Genomic DNA, 13,074 nt, shown 5'->3' with positions numbered 1-13,074 from the left:
CTGGGGTTCTGTCCTCTTTTCTCATCTACTTCTAGTCTCCTTTCCTCTATTCTTGATTATTATTTATCATTTAGTTGTCCATGCCTCTGTTTGATGCAGTGCGATTCATGTACTGTCCCTCTCTCCCTCTCCATTCCTGGGGAGTGGGAGTGCTTCCAGATTCCAGTTGGCTCATTCGTGCTCCTGTACCTGACCATGTGCCTCGTCTCTGGCTCGCCTCTACTACTGCTTCAACACCTGGCTGTGGATCCTCCTTTTGGCTCGTCTCGCGTCCCCAGCGGTCCCCCAACTTCAACTGGATGAAGATCATTTGATGGATATGTGTTTAAATATGTAGTTGTAGAGTTAGATAAGTGAATTCTTCTCTATAAGTTCTGGTACATGGCCTGTCCGTCCTGGGGGAGGATCCCTCCTTCATGTGGGCATCCCTGGGGTTTCTTTGTTTTTTCCGGATTCCGTTTTTTTTAGGAGTTTTTCCTTACCGCAACGGAGGGTCTAAGGGCAGGGATGTCCAGTTTAGTTTAGTTAAAGTGTAGTATTATCCTATTGAATTATATGGATTTATGATCTTTTTGATTGTATGTTCATCTTACAATTACCGATACGAAGCCCATTGAGACGACTGCTGTTGTGAATTTGGGCTATATAAATAAAATTCAATTGAATTGCATTTTTCTTTCTTTATCAAACAGTAAATTCCAAATTCTTTGAAATGCGTCAGCTCAGACATAACTGTTTCTTCTCTTTCCACTGCATGCCCACTGTGTGGTAGACTGATTCTTATGCGTCTGTCACTTGTTTATTTAAGTGGAAAAAGTGTCTGTGCTTCTGGTTCGTTCCACACGAGGGTCATATCAAACTCTGAAATGAAACCCACTGCTGTCCAGGATTCATCAGGGACAACAATCTCTGAAGGATGGCACAGACCTCCTTCAGCTCTCAGGGACATGGAAGCATTCCCAGGCCAGCCAAGAAAAATGATCTCTCCAGAGTTCGGCTCCTGGTTGCCCATAATGCCTCACTGGGACATTCTTGCCAGATTGCCAAACCTCTTCAAATGGCTTCTCTTTCGTGGAAGTGTGGCAGCTGTACTCTGACCTCTCCCAGATTGATGAGCTTCGACTGCTTTAGACTCAGCTGCAAACTGCAGAAGAAGCTGAAAGGACCATGTCATCTGCAAAAAGCAGAAACGTGAGCTGATTTGGTGTTAAAACTCCCAGGATCCTCTCATGGATTTTGTGAAGGATAAAGAAACTGATCTGACCTGAAGGTTCAAGTCAAATTCTCTGGCTTCCCTGTGGTTTCAGGTGTAGCAAAAACCTGGACTGCAGTCTGCTTGGCCTGTCGTACCTAATATAAAAGTCCTTGAGGGCAACCAGGTCCTGCAGACCTCCTACTTCAACCTGATGGCTTTTCACTGTCTGGCTGCATTCAAGGAGTCATGGATCGAGGTCCACGTCTGCCTCCTTGTTTTAAGACATTTAAGATAGTTTACCAGGCCAAGATTTTTATATTTGTCTCACTAAGAGCTATATCTTGAAATAAAAGTAAAATATTATTATTAAAATGAGTCAAAGTTATTTAGCTCCATGATCTTGACAATAGACAGATTTGATTTAAGACTTAAAGAAATCAAAGGTTCATAAAATCCATAGGCACTTTATTAAACAGATTTACCTCATAACAAAGAGAAAACCACATTAAATCCTTCAGGTTTTAACATTGAATGCTTGATCAGAATTCGATCAAATATCAAATCTAACCAAAAGCCATCTTAGAGGTCAAATTCAAGTGATTTGGTTAAAAGAACACTCATCGCAATTGATGAAGTAGCACTATGGAACTTCTTGGTATTACTGAAGCTGAAGTGCTAGTTGTGGATTCTATGAGAATTTATTGAGATGAGCTAACTTATATTAACTTATTGAGATGAGCTAACTAAGATGGTATTCTCTTTTCCACTTTCCAGTTTTTTGTCGTTTTAATCAAAATGAAGAACAATTCGGTACATGAATACTCAAAAAAAAAGCCTTTGCTTAGAACTAGCAAACAAAAAACTTATTTTTGGGCTGTATGACATTCAATTTGAAGTAATTCTATCTAACAATTTTTTTAGCTATTTTTCCCTCTTTGAATCCTTCTGCGGAACTTCTTGTTTCTAGATTTTGATATCTTTTAAGTAAAAATTGACTTCCTGCATAAATAGATAATTTTACTATTTTGTAGTATTTTTGGTGTTCTTTCCCTGTTTTTAGGTTACCTCTTTTTGCAGGGTACTGCTCTCATCACTCAGGTGTCCAGACGATGAAGCTGCAAGTCAGATGACACGACTAAAGGCATCAGGAAACCTTTAAAAGAGCAAAGTGCAGCATAATCTTCCAGGTCCAGCAATATTCATATCTTAAAGTCTTTAAATTAAAGAGAACAGTGACTACATTGGACTGTATTCCACGAAGTTAAGCCACTGTGCTTTTATTCTACATACTATTAACATAAAAACCGAACATGGTCTTTTTGTGCCTTGTGTTTCGAACAATTTTATGTTTTAATCTTTATTTTGCAAGAAAAGCCTTAATAAAGACCTCAAGAGGAAGAACGCAAAGTTGTTGCAATGCCCTACTTTGCCACAAGGTTGCAGCAAATACATTTCTCAATGCCACTGACGCAGTTGCAGCTAAAACCATTGACATCACGGGCAGTTATGTCAGATCTCAAAGTAAAACAGAATTAGCAGTTAGCTCTTTATCTGAATCAGGTTTTACAGACAAGAAGATAATATGTTGATGGAATGAAGACCAAAAACTACTAGGCTATTGGAGGTAAGTTGGGTTGACAAAGGATGCCATCCTGCAGGGGCAGATTTGAGGCAGGTGAAGGAATGTGGCCTCAAACTTCCTGTCTTTGTTAAAACCTTTATGCATTTGCCTAATATTCTTGTCTTCCCTTAAAAATGATGTCCTGCTGTTTAAAATTCACTTAGTTAATTCATAAATTAAAATATTATAAAACTATTTAAATATAGTAATTCTGATAAAATAAGTTTATTTCGTGACTAAATAATACTAAATGAATGAATTTTAAAGTTCTTATTATACTGATAAATTCAAATAAAATTTAATTACCAAAAATTAAAATACATTAAAATGTGCACTTGGTCTTAGACAGGTTTATTTAGAAACTCCTTTTTTTTCTTTTTTTTCAATTTCTCTAACTGAAAAATGTGTTTAAACAAAAGATGTAACACAAATCTATGTTTTTAAAAAGATGGTTGACAGTAAACCAAAAGTATAATTTTACTGCAAATATATCTGGTGTATAGCTGGAATAAAATAAACTCATTGGGTGTCTAAATAGGTGAAAGCTCTGCTATGGCCTTCATTCTTCATGAGTGCATTGCTAACATTTCTTTATGTTAGTTGCTGACCATGACGACAAAGGGTGATGATTGATGTTTTACAACTGTTTTCCTCATGTTTACGTTATTTTTCAATTCTGCTCATCATCTCATCTCCATGGTCATTTTGGTTTTTCTCTCAGTTTTCATTTTATTTGATAAATTAAGTTTTCATTACATGTTTCTCGTCCTACTCTACAACGAAAATACATGACAAATACAACTAAAAAAAGATTTTGGATGCATTTGGAAAGTTGTGATGAAAACAATAGTTGAGGGTTTAATGGCTGTGTTTGCCTTGGGCTGCAACGCCACGTTTCAATTGCACAAGTTTCTTGAAACGCAAAAAGAGAAAACTGTTGTGTTACCCCTCCCCTGTCATGGTCCCTTCTTCTCATTTTATTATTTATGATCTTTGCTGCCACAGTTTTTCTCTGATCATTTGCAGACTGAAACAAAGCTCCAGAGTTGTAACATGACTGGTGTCTGTCTAATGGACAAAAGAGGGTTAAATTTCAGCACAAATTTACAATTTTTACACCCAAAAAATTGTTTGATATGTCAATTTTGTTTTTGCTGTAAACACTAGATTCCTTTTTTCTTTAGATGAGGAAACATGTGAAACTTACACAAATGTGTACAACATATAAAGTCAATAAAGCAATATATATGTGCACAATAAAAGGGAAAACTAATTCATATTTTGAGAGTTAAAAACAGATTACACATAACATATTTACTAAATACTAGTTTACTCTCACCTAAACACTAGATATTGTAATAATGTACATGAAAAATATTTGCTAAAACCAAAAAAAATGTGCCAAACAAGTAAAAATACTAACATTTAGTCCTTCTTTGCAAAAGACAGCACTGTGAAAGGTACTTTAAAGATTTTTATTTTACACTATTTAAAGAAGGTGGAGAGAAAAATGGAATTAGAAACAATATAAACATTTATGTCTTATATGAAAAACCAAGCTGTTATTAATGGAAAAAGGGCACTCACATGACAGATCAAGATGACAAACTGATGTCATCTGACCATCTTCTACACGGCAATATAATCTAAGCTGTCCTGACCACATCCATCACGGTCTGGTTTGGATCAGCAACACGCCAAGAACAGACTACAGAGAATCGTCAGATCTGCTGAGAGGATTATTGGTTCCACTCTTCCCTCCATTCAGGACCTGTACCGGTCCAGGGTCAGGAAGCGGGCTGGCAGAATAGCAAAGGACACCTCTCATCTCGGACATTGCCTTTTCAGCCTTTTCCCGTCAGGGCGGTGCTGTAGGACTATGCCCACCAAAACCACTCGCCACAAGGAGACAGCTTCTTCCCATGAGCTGTCACTCTAATGAACTCCTCACTCCGGACCACTCAAGAACACTGAACTGAAACTGTCACACCAGAACTACAGCTGCATTTTTACTGCTGCATTTTTTATTTAGTTATGTTGAAATATTCCTATATCTACCTCTTACTACTTTCTTTTTATTTTTATCCTCTCCTGTCTTACTCCTTTAAACTCTTTTCATATCTTTCTAGTTTGCACGAGAGCACAAGACACTGAAGCCAAATTCTCTGTACATGCACTGTACTTGGCCACTAAAGCTGATTCTGATTCTGATATGCCACACAATACGAGCAACGGTTGTTTAAGAAATGGGAGTGTACTTGGAAGAACTTAAAGTTACTCGGCCAGGCAGGCCTGGGCCTGACTGTGTATGATCTAGTCACAGATAATAAGTTGTTTTTTTATTAGACATGAAAAGACATTTATCATATTTAAATGGCAAATATTTTGGTTCATACCCCCAAAACATTCTCCAGGAAGAGGAATTTTTGCATCAACGGACAGGAAATTGCCCCAAAAGTCAACAGCGAGGAGTTGACTTTGAGAAAACAAGGACCAATATGATTGATTTCCTGTAAGTGTTATGTGGATGTGATATTTGTTGTGTGAATGTCAGGGGGCACAGACCACGTTTAAACCAAAAGACAAAAACCCAGCCCTCTGTGTTTTCTTTAACAGTTTTGCTTTTACACATTTGTCTCTTCATAGAACGTCATTGAACACACCTGCTATTTGTTTTGGATACACATGTTTCTGCAAGCATTACATGCATCCTTTAAATTCAGAGTTTGTCATCTTGATCAAATTAGATAAACAAAGTTCCCAATAAAAGATTTATTAAACCTCTGCCTTTGACAAACATTTACATCTACCGTTAAGATAAAAAATGGAATTGTGCAAGTTCTCCCACTGAAAAACATGAGAGAGGCCAGTAATTTTCATCATAGGTATACATCAACTATAAGAGAAAAAGTGAGAGAAAAAAATTCCATAAACTCACACTGTCTGATTTTTAAATAATTTTTTGTAAATTATGGCAGAAAATAGGAATTTTGGTCACCTACAAACAAACAAGAAAGGTTCCTGGTTCTCACAGACCTGTAACTTTTTCTGTAAGTGGGTCCTCTGTCCTCCACTCATTACCTGTATTGATGGCACCTGTTTGAACTGGTTATCCATAGAAAAGATACCTGTCCAAAACCTCAAACAGTCACACTCTGAACTCCACTACGGCCAAGACCAAAGAGATGTCTAAGGACACCAGAAACAAGATTGTTGAATCAAAATGATCACAAGAACGGTGAGCAAAAATCCCAGAACCACATGAGGGAACCTACTGAGAGAAAATCCTGCAGATTTGAGTGCCTAAGGCCAGTTCAGGTGCGGGCCCATCTAAAGTTTGCTAGAGAGCATTTGATGATCCAGAAGAGGATTAGGAGAATGTCTTATGGTCAGATGAAATCAAAATAGAACTTTTTGGTAAGAACGCTACTTGTTGTGGTTAGAGGAGAAAGAATGGCGAGTTGCACTCAAAGAACAAGCATGGGGGTGGAAACATCATGCTTTGGGGCTGTTATTCAGCAAAGGGACCAGGACGACTGATTCGTGTAAAGGAAAGAATAACTGGGTTTATTTTTTTTTATTTTTTTTTTAAGGTTTTGTTTTACTGTTTTTATTCTTAAATTCTTTTATTTTACTGAATACAATTGGTATAAAGTGTTGTATTTTATTAACAGTAGGAGGTCATCATGTGTTTTTACTGTGTTTTACTGTTGTTTTATCGTGTTGTACTGTGAAGCACTTTGTGATTTTTATCTGGAAAGGTGCTATACAAATAAAGTTTATTATTATTATCAGAAATTTGCCACTGAGTTGTGATAGGACTGTTTGCATGGAGTGAGCCTGTCCTCAATTCCCATCATCCCTTTATCAGAATGGAGCAGAGCAGGGAGCTTGTGGGACACAGATTGTAGTTTCTACATAACAACAAGCTCTTACACTTTTTTTGTGTTCTCCTGATTCCCAACAATTTGAATAAAGAAATACTCAGAAACACAGTTCTAATTTCAATTTTCCTTATATATGTCCTTCATCATGAACAAATGCCACAAGAACATGTTAAAATACCAATATTACGATTCTCATTAGTGGGTTTCAAGGATATACTATCACTATGGTTGATGAAGCAGATTTTATTCCTTCAATGTGTCCATCTATACACAGATTCTTGAATGTTCACAAGTTAATGCAATACATTTTTTTGATTAGATTTCATGGCATATTTTGGTCTAAACTATTTATCTTTTTATTTTAAAACAATATTTTTCTAACAGTTATGTCTGCCTGCGGGTTGGGCCAGATTCTACACAGTTGACTGGCTCTGAGGTTACATAACAGTCAATGCGAGGGTCACATGACCTCAATTTTAATAGATGGCAATAAGGAAAACTGAATGAACATAACCAACTGTATGTCAATTTACAATCATAAATCGGTTATCCGATAAATAAAATAGACTTATTGTTATGTAAAATTTATAAGTGGTTAGATCTGAACGTTTTCCAAAAGACTGAGTCCGTTGGATTATTATCTTGATGTGCTGGAACCCATTTTTCATGTTGCATATTACAGTGACCATATACTCTTCTGCTCCCAGTTTGGTGTCACCTTGCACGCGGCTGAATGACCGCCCCCCCCCCCCCTCCTCCCCCCCTTCCTTCCTCGCAGCCACTATTTAAATGCCCGGATGAGACTAGCAGCCGACTCCACATTCTGGGCTACTAGTGCGGGCGCCGGATCGAGCCGGGAGGAGGGCACCCATTCCGGAGCTTCAACGGCCTCTGTTGGAATCTGAAATCGTTCCACGCTGCCCACGCGCCGCGAGTGGCGTTTTCTGGGAAAGCGCACGAGAGCCGAGCGGAGCAGCTTCGTTACTTCCCCGGCGGGTTTCGGAGGTAAGACTGTTCAGAGCACAGAACGTGCTGCCCATACGCGCGTGCCCTGGCTGGTGGAAGTCTCCTTCTCCAGGCAATTCCACGCGTATTTCTTTGTATTGAGCTTTAATTCTTGCTTCTTTAAGGAACAAAACAGGCCTGGTGAGTGAATTTCGTGTTTAACAGAGTAAGTCCGACTGTGTACTAATAGCTGCAGTTCACGAAAACACCATAATCTTAGATGGTGTATTTTTTGTTGTTGGACTTTCCGTAAATGTGGCCATATTTGTGTGTTTAGCCATAATTGTTGAGTGAACACGTGTGTGTGTGTTTCACATTTCGACAATAGAGACAAATGGCGTCGGCTGCATATCAACCCATCTGCTGGTTTAGGCGAGTAACTGGGATTTATCGCACAGTTGTCTCAACTCTGCTTTGATTATCACTTGTGTTGTGGCACTGGTTTTCTCACTTGCGCGTTTACCAGGCGACATTTCTCCCCGTTCGGTTTCACAAATTACCGTTGGCTCTTAACGCGCATGCGCACTGTACACTTTCATTACATTGGGAATATATACACAAAATGCAACTTTTTTTCATCTCTAACTTTATTTGAAAAGTGGCAGGTTACAAATGGGGAAAAATCAACATTAAAAACAAATTTAAACTGTTCAGTCGGAAGGATACGAAAACACAAAAAATACATAACTGATGATTAAAAACCCATCTAAAGACCTGCTCTGATTTATTTATTTTTTAATTTGTTTTTGATGTTTTTAACACGTCACTGTGTATTTTTCTAAAGGAGGACATGCGTAAAGAAAATGAAGCTTAAAATTGCACTTCTTAGTATTTCTTTATTCAAATCTTTGTGAATCAGGAGAAAAAATGCAGTTAAAAAAAGCTAGCAGGTGCGACGTAGAGACTACTACTGCAAGCCACAAGCTCCCTTCTCCATTCTGATGGATGATGTGGAAGGGGTGGGCTCACTCCTTGCAACAGGACTGGTTGCACTTGGAGGTGAATTTCTAATGAACCACTACTGCTTTGCAGAAACTATTTTCTAAAATACAGTTTTTTAAATTTTGGCTAGAAATTGCATAATCGTAATTAAAAGACCACTGCTTTTAAAATGGACCAAAAGAGGATTGGAGTGGGTCTTTGAAATAGTGATGACAAAAAATTAACTGAAGAATTTGATGGTACACGTTGATGTAATTTGTTTCTGTGCGATAAACCATTTATTGTGAAACAGTTTGTCCCTGCCTGTAGGGACAAGCCTCATTGACGTGGTCCAAACAAACCATTGTGTTTATAGATGTAACCAAACCCATGTCAATCATTCATAGTGTTCCTAACACAAGTTGTGTAATAAAAATATTTTACCAAATAATTATTTTGTTTTAATTTAAAATGAGTTAATTTTTTTGTTTATTTGACACATGTGCAAAGCTTACATCGATCAATAGAAAAAATACATGTATTAAAGTTAATAAACCTGTCGTAAATTGCATGTCATTATGTATTTCATGTAACCACACTAAATCAAATTTATTACATTACATGGGTTGTGGAAATGGATAACTGAAGCAGCCTCAATGGGCTTCACTAGTTAATGATTAATGTTCTATGATAAGGAGTGGTGAGAAGGAACATTATTGCGAGGGTCTGCTTCTATCCTTCATGTTTGACTTTGTTTTGTTTTTTTTTTCTCATCATTGCCCTGCTTTGAAAAGGTCGCATCGATGCTCACAACACAAGTCGCCAATTATCGTTTGTCTTGTCTTGTCATCAAGGCCATAAGACAGATGCATAATTTGACTGATACGATATGTGCTTTGACTTCCTACTCCCATAAACTTTGCAATAACCTGGAAGTTTGCAATCTGAAGTTGTTGTTGACCAGATTTGTGGAATAAGAAACAATCTGTCAGCCTCTCCCTGTCCCATCCCTGTAGAGTTTAAAAACACACCTACCAAATTTTCAAAGGCTCTAGCATAATACTCTACATTTTTTTTTCTTTTTCTAAAAACATAATTGTCTCTTAGGATTATGGCAAGTACTTAAAGTTCTTGTGGTTTCTATCCCATTATGGGTTCCGCCATTTTTAAAGTAATAAAATAATTGTCCTAGGAAATAAAACAGGATGTAATTATCCGGGAATTGTGGCGTTCTGACTCGGAGGACTCGTTGGTGGTTGTAGAAGATTTTCCCACGCTAAGGTGTGTATTTAAAAAAGGGGGATTCTTGTGTCCCTACAGGTAAATAATCCACTGCTTTGCATTCAAAGCTGTCTAAGTTAAGGACCACCTGCTTACTCAAAACTTGTCAATTCCACTTCTGTGCTTAGTTGCGTCAGGCTTTGTCAGACAGATTTGCTGGAGATCATCCAGTCTGTTTGACTCAGCCTTAGTTCAGAATTTCTATGCCTGTATTGTGGAAACCAGGTGGGTTAGTAGATTCTGTTCACATTTGACTGTACTATGACCTGCCTTTTGTGAGTGTAATCCCTTTTGCTAAACAGTTGGGGGACAAAAAACAATACTGCAGTGATTCACAGTAAATTGCGTGTACTGTAGAGACGGGGTGCAGCCACAGCTTAGACCACACTTTCAATGCAGTCAACTGTAAATCCACATGGTAAGTGCTCCATATTTGTTGTGGAGTTAAGTTGAGCAGCTCAAGAATGTGTTTTTATTGAAGATTTGGCCTGAACCCTGACGTGAGAAGACAGTTTATTTGTAAGAAAGTTGTATGAGTGTTTTCACGTTCAACAAGTTGCCTGGAGAGTATACTGGCTTCATGGGGGTGTTCTCTGTTGGTACACATGCTGTTTACAACTTGCATTTCATTCTAAGAACCCCATTCAGTTGGTGTGTAATTTACCTTAAGCCTTTGTTGCTTTGTACCGCGAATATCCCTTGTGTGTGTGTGGGCCGCCAATGCTGCATTACCTCATAATATTCTTTAATCTGGTTGTATAGAAAGCTGTTTTACTAACGGCATGCACACTGACCTGTGTGTCAGAAGTCTAATTCTATATAGACGATGCCAGGAAGTAGTATTGGTCCAAATCGGTCTGAGTCATTGTTTCTATGGCAACCACTCCCACAAATTAGGGGTGATCTTATTGGAAGTACACACCCCTGCCAGTTGAAGGTGGGCTACACAAAATTTGTCAAACGTTCGAGATGAGAACAAGTACTTTTATTAATAATAATAATAATAATTCAAGACACTCAAAGCGCTTGCATTGTGTCCATTATTCATTCACTCCTCATTCATACTTGGTGATGGTAGCTACGGTTGTAGCCACAGCTGCCCTGGGGCAGACTGACAGAGGCGTGGCTGCCAGTTTGCGCCTACGGCCCCTCTGACCATCACCGGGATCATACATGCACATGCACACACCAGTGGAGCCACACTGGAGGCAAGGAGGGTGAGGTGTCTTGCCCAAGGACACGACATATTTGGCTTGAGGGAGCGGGGATCGAACCGCCAACCCTTCGATCATTGGACGACCCGCTCAACCACCTGGGCCACTGTCGCCCATATTATATATATTATTGAGACCAACTTAGTCCTCCGAGTTGGCAGACTAAGTTGGTCAATGATCTGTACAGGTCGTTAAGTGTATGTGAGAACTAGACTAAGGTGGCGGTATCTGTATCGCAGAAAAACTGGGACTGAATTGACTGAATTTTTTTCGTTAAATCCGGAAGTCAGTCATTTTCTATGGATTGCGTTACACCCGCTCAGTCCAGTTCTCATATAGAGTCAATGGTTTAGACTGATGCAGTTGAGCTGCTACTGGATGCAGAAAGGAGAATTCTTCTTTAGTCTTTAGTGCTTCAGCCTTTTCATGGTGGGACATAGACTGACAGCAGTTTTTGCAATTTGGCATGTTCCTCTTTTGTGTTTAGCATCTCATGTTACACAAATGGGGAGGACATCTGTTTAATATAACTTAACCTTAGTCTGGCATTTCTTTTGAGTCATTATGGGCAGGTCTTAATTTGCAAAGCGGTGTAAAGTAAATATGTATTACTCATGTTTACACTTCTCCTTTTTTAAAAAGATTTTTATTATCTCTGGCTTGATTTACAGTGCAAAAATTTTCAATGACCTCATGTTTTTAAAGCCTCCTCTAAAGCGGGGAGTGTGAAAATGGCGAGCTGTCAGGGTTTCTCAGGATCCCCTGCGTTCTGACCCTTCTGCCAGAAGTGGAGTCAACTCTGCGCTCGGTTGGTGGCGAAGTCGGAGAGCAGTCTGATAAACCCACCTTGCCCCGAGAGCACAATCCCCCCTCTTATGTCTGAGTGCTGCTTCTCCATAGCAACATCACATGATAGCCTAGCGTGCGTGCATGCCCGTGCATGTACCAGAGATGCATGTCATTACAGAAAGTCTGGATGGTCATTCCACTGGTTATGTGGAGTGGATGGCATTAGTTTTTTTTTTTTTTTTGGGGGGGGGAGAATACTGAAGAGGCAACCACTAGAGTGGGATAAGAAGAGGAAGGATAGAATGAATATTGGAGGTAAAAACATCATGCACAGATCAAATTTTAGGGCAAATTAGCTGCCAAATATCTGCTCTTGTATTTGCATTAGGCATGCATCATACATATGTTTTTGTTCTAAGCTTTCTGTAATCCATGTTTTCTTACTGACAGTCATCACGCCTGCCTGACTGGATGACACTTACTGTAATTCTTTAAGTCACGTGCCTTCACAGAACGGCTGATTTTTGGTGTAGTGTTCATCTTTTCTGGTGTTGCAACAACTAAATAATTTATTCATGATGTTGACTCTAGACTTTCCTCTAAGCTTTTCTTGCTCTGATTGCTTAGGATAAGAGAACTCATTTAAATAGTTGAGAGGTTCCCACACATCACTGTTGTTAAGGAAATGAAATGACTTCAATTTTTGTAAAAAGGAAAAAAAAGGGTTGCCACAACATAAGAAGTATTACTTTTTTGAAAAGGATTTCTTTCCCTGACCCTTTGTCCAGTTGTTGGCCTGGTTCTGCACCCTGCCTGGACCATGAGAGCTGTTTTGTAGTGTCTCTGGTGGCCTTCTGTGAGCAGCAGGGTCTGTTTCAAAGCGCTGTCACACAGAGCGTCTCTTGTTTGTGTTCTGGCCTGGTGTTAAGTATGCTAATGGTGGGTTTACTGCTAAACTGTGAGGCGTTGTGGTTTCTATTTGATGGGAAGAATAGATCGGCTCTCTGTTCTAACCTCTACTGTAATGTCATTCTTTTTTTTATTTTTGTTTTTTTGTTAGGACTGTACGCTTGTCTTAGGTGTGTCAGAAAGGTGATATCATAGCTGTGTCATGCATGTGTCCCATAGTCCTGGTGGGGGGTTGAAAGATACTTGAAGACA

The 13,074-nt window shown here is 38.9% G+C and overlaps 1 protein-coding gene and 1 long non-coding RNA gene across 5 annotated transcripts in view; one reads left to right on the top strand and one right to left on the bottom strand.

Annotated features, from left to right (window-relative positions):
* Nucleotides 1-1,290: 1,290 nt before the first annotated feature.
* On the bottom strand, nucleotides 1,291-5,900 carry LOC144994621 (uncharacterized). The gene is made up of 3 exons (XR_013658210.1): nucleotides 5,853-5,900; nucleotides 2,261-2,348; nucleotides 1,291-1,417 (listed from the first exon to the last, which is right to left on the bottom strand). It is a non-coding gene; the product is annotated as an uncharacterized LOC144994621 (long non-coding RNA).
* A 1,582-nt stretch (nucleotides 5,901-7,482) lies between these two features.
* The window catches only part of slc20a2 (solute carrier family 20 member 2), a 40,020-nt gene continuing 34,428 nt past the window's right edge, over nucleotides 7,483-13,074 (top strand). For 3 of the 4 annotated variants that reach the window (XR_002873922.2, XM_011478862.4, XM_023958929.2), the window contains exon 1: nucleotides 7,483-7,708. The gene's annotated coding sequence lies outside the window, so the exon portion shown is untranslated. Of the gene's footprint in view, nucleotides 7,850-13,074 lie in introns of all 4 variants that reach the window. The other variant, XM_023958931.2, reaches the window with a different exon arrangement.

The sequence above is a fragment of the Oryzias latipes genome, chromosome 9, assembly GCF_053564925.1.
Source record: "Oryzias latipes strain Hd-rR chromosome 9, Olatipes_Hd-rR_3.1".
NCBI lineage: Eukaryota > Metazoa > Chordata > Actinopteri > Beloniformes > Adrianichthyidae > Oryzias > Oryzias latipes.
The sequence above is the reverse complement of the archived record's forward strand: the minus strand, read 5'-3'. Positions and strand labels throughout refer to the sequence as shown.